This window comes from Henckelia pumila, chromosome 3 (assembly GCF_033568475.1).
Source record: "Henckelia pumila isolate YLH828 chromosome 3, ASM3356847v2, whole genome shotgun sequence".
In the NCBI taxonomy this organism is placed as follows: Eukaryota; Viridiplantae; Streptophyta; class Magnoliopsida; order Lamiales; family Gesneriaceae; genus Henckelia; species Henckelia pumila.
This window is the reverse complement of record NC_133122.1, coordinates 203,544,625-203,548,839: the sequence shown is the minus strand read 5'-3', so window position 1 is coordinate 203,548,839 and position 4,215 is coordinate 203,544,625. Positions and strand designations below refer to the sequence as shown.

General features: G+C 33.4%; 1 pseudogene; it reads right to left on the bottom strand.

Annotated features, from left to right (window-relative positions):
- Positions 1-1,604: 1,604 nt before the first annotated feature.
- Positions 1,605-3,662, bottom strand: LOC140886353 (probable aquaporin PIP2-1; annotated as a pseudogene).
- Positions 3,663-4,215: the final 553 nt, after the last annotated feature.

The following is a 4,215-nucleotide window of genomic DNA, read 5'->3' as shown; positions in this document are numbered from 1 at the left end:
ATAAGAGAAAGAGATCCCGCTTCATCGAGGAGTTGGGGTTTGAGACCCCGACTCCATATTTGTTATTTTCGAGGATTAATGCAAATTAACTTCTCTTCATTCATTTTTTTTTTCTTTAAATTCTTGCAAATCTCATTATTATTAAAACATCTTCTTTCAATTCCAGGATTTGTTCATGGTGGCTGAACGATCGATAAAGAATTTTTTTTAATCTAGGAATTAGGAAGTATGATTTATTTTTCATGTTATTATTGCTAAAACCTACCTCAGTTTTATCATAAATAAATTGTTGTTGCCAACAATTCATTTTCAAAAAAAACAGTAAGGATATATGTATGGGGCAATTTGCTCAAAAATCCCCAAATGCAAACATGTTTTGCTTTGGGGTCCCTAGTCATAAAATGTGGTACAAAACAATACAAGATGTGGTACAAAATCATACAAGATGTGGTACAATTAACAAAAAATGTGGTACAAAAAAGTGGCTAGGGAGTGCAGAGCAAAACATGTTTGCATTGGGGATTTTTGAGCAATTTGCACTATATGAGGATGGGTATCGGGGTTGTCACAAAACACATCTGATTTACAATAGGCTGGATTTAATGGAAAAAAGTTTTTACCAGATTTTAATTAGTGATAATTATGGTTCAAATCACAATCAACCTTTGATTCATGAAAGTTAAATTTATTTAAACAAAATGCCAATCTTTATCATGTATATATTTACATGTGTGATATATATTTTTAGTTCAGAATTAATTATAGTTTTGTAATTATATAATATCGTATGCTAGTCACTATCATGAAATAAGAAATCATATAATTAAATGGCTGAAACATTTTTTAAATTTTCAAACTTCCGGTATATAGAGTCGAATTAAAATTATACTAATTTGAAGTCTAACTGAGTCAGGCTTTTCCACGAGAAAAAAATTCCTAATATTTGATCATAATATTGGAAATCATTTCCTTATATTTATTTGTAATGTTAATTTAATGTTGCATAAAATTGGTTGAGAAAATATTTATTATAACCGACCAGACATATAAAATTCGGGTTCTTTTTTAAAATAATTACCCAACGAAATCAGGTCATATCGGGTACCGTAATCATTGGTGGTTGAGTGTTTGTTCTGAATTTAATTTTGTGGATTTATATATTGGAACTTTATAAGTCAATTACAATCACTCATCAGTTTAAAATTATTAACGGAATAATATGTTTCACCTTCTATATATTGTCAATTTGCTTCACGAATTGATTCAGTTTGATCAAATGATTTAAAATATGCGATACATAAATTTGTAGATCAACCAACGAATCCTAAGCTTTTTTTTTTTAATCTCGTAAAACATGCAAGACTTGTGACCAAATAGATCCTTAGAAGGATAGAAGATTTTGACTTATTCTTATATTTTTAATACCCCTAATTACTAAATTTCTGGTGCATTAAAAAATTTGATGAAAATTCTTATGAGCTTGACAAATTATGCATACAAATTTAGAATGTTGATTTGACGACTACTATTAGGCATTAACTACCTCTTGAAAAATCCAATGGTGCTTAATTTGACGTATTGTAATCACTCTGAAGAATGGAACAATTAAGAAGTGCACTTGATGATTGATAACATATTACATGCTCAAAATTAAAGGGCTATAAGAAAAAGAGAAGCCAATATATATAAGGACACATATGGGAAAATTTGTAACCCATATTACATTTTACTTTCCAATATTCTCAATAACTAGAAGAACTCCTGAATGAACCCAGAGCTTTGATTGCTCCTGCCCTTAGTATAAACTGGTGATAGATGGCTGCAATTGCGGCTCCGATGAAGGGCCCAACCCAAAAAATCCACTGTAAAAACATAATTAAATAATGTGCTAAATTAATATAAATTGGTATTTTGTAACATTTTCTTAAGTACAAAACTGATCCAGCTGGCTAGCATATAAATGACAAAAATACCCCTAATTAAAAAATGAAAATATTAATATAAAATTATTATATATAAGTTTCATAGTTATTTAACTAAAATTTGATTATTTTATTCAATTAAATATAAAATTATAAAAAAATTTAACTTAATCATTTTTTTAGGAGTATTTTCGTCATTTTTTAGCTGTAAAGGTTTGCTTGCTACATATCTAGAATTACAGGGGTTATTTGCTTAAAAAACTTTCATATGGGTTTATCAGCAAACCCAAAATTTTACAAGGGTAATATATGCAATTTCCCCTATAATTAAATACCTGATCATCCCAGGCCTTATCTTTGCCAAAGATTACGGCAGCTCCGAAGCTCCGGGCCGGATTGATACCGGTCCCTGTAATTGGGATAGTCGCCAAATGAACCATGAACACGGCAAACCCAATGGGGAGTGGTGCCAGAACCTGTAGTCGAATTCAAAACATGAACATGAAACCACGTACTTAACGAACTAGATTCAAAACCAAAATTAAAATTTGCATGGGCTCGAAAACTCATAATTAATTAATTTGTCCACGCACGCACCGGGACATGGGAGTCTCTGGCATTTCTCTTGGGGTCTGTGGCGGAGAAGACGGTGTAAACGAGCACGAATGTGCCGATGATCTCGGCTGCGAGACCGGTGCCTTTGCTGTAGCCATCGTTCAACATGTTGGCGCCTCCACCGTATCGAACGTAGTAGGACTTTTGGAATGCCTTGACGAGCCCACAGCCGCAGATGGCTCCCAAACATTGAGCCACCATGTAGAGGATGGCGCGAACCAGCGACACTTTACGAGCTAGGAACAATCCGAATGTCACCGCCGGGTTGATGTGCCCTCCTGCACACATCCATCAACAACTTGTTAGCAAATATTGTTTTGCCTTAAAAGTAGTCGAGCTAGCTAATGGGAATTAGTAGACCAATAAAGTAAATATGTAATCAAATCTTAAGTAACACAATCTCTTACCATTAAAATTCAACGAATTGATAATTTTGAGAAAAATTGCATATAAAAATTTAAGTATTTTTTAATGATAATAATGTCTTGTTTTCCAGCAATAAAGTTGACTACTTTTCATGTGTATCTATCCGGATATAAATGGAGTACGTCAAAATTTGAAAGCTCGAGCCCAACAATAAAAATTTGAAAGCTCGAGCCCAACAAGCCCAATATATCGAAAAGACATTAAATATATATCTCAAACAAAAAATAAAGACATTTTAATAGACTTAATTAATTAGTTTACGTTAAAATCAGAATTATATATGTACGTAACGTAAAAGAAGAGAATATTATAGTACTCTAAACTAACCGGAAATGCCAGCGGTGCAGTAAACAAGGATGAAGATCATGCCACCAAAGGCCCAAGCAATTCCGAGAATGCCAACGCCGCCGCTTTGACTGATCGGCGGCGTTCTGGCTGCTGTACCCAATCACAGTCAACACAGTAATGTACAAGAACAAGAGGGTGGCAATGAACTCAGCAATTATGGCCCTGTAAAACGACCACTTCCCCAGCTCCTCCCGGTCCACCAGCGGAGCCGGCGGTGGGTCGTGGTAGTCTCTGGCGGAGAATTCGGTGGCGCCACCTTCAACATCCTTAATGCCCATTTGCTAAAATTAATTTCTTTCTTGTTTTTGTTAATCTGTGTGGCGATGATGAGTGATATATGGAGTGGAGGGATATGATATGATATTTATAGGGGAAGAATATATAAGAGAATGATACATATGATTATATCTATTAAAATTTGCCGCCCCATCCATTCAACAAATTAATTATTTTTCACTTGTTTAATTTCTTTCATCATTTGAGTGAGCCTAGCTACCCCACCACTCACCTCCCCTGTTATCTGATTGGCCTAAACACATTATTTAAGTTGAATTTCAATTTGTATTATATATATACAAGTCGAGTAATTCATGTGATAATTAAGCAACACAAGATGATGCGGCAACATTTATTAAAATTAAATTATATATACGTGTATTCATGCATGTAGTGAGATTTAAAAATTTTACTACATATAATATTTGATTAGATCAATTTCTAATTAGACTTTAAATCTGAAAATTAAATGTAACTATCGAGTGTGTATTATTTTCAATATCCAACGTAATTACCTCTAGATTTTTTTTTTAATGGGGAAGGAAATAAATGGCTTGCTAACTCACGTTAAATTTTGCATCTTGACCTCACTTTTCTGGCGTTGGTCACGTTGATTTTTTTTTTTTCT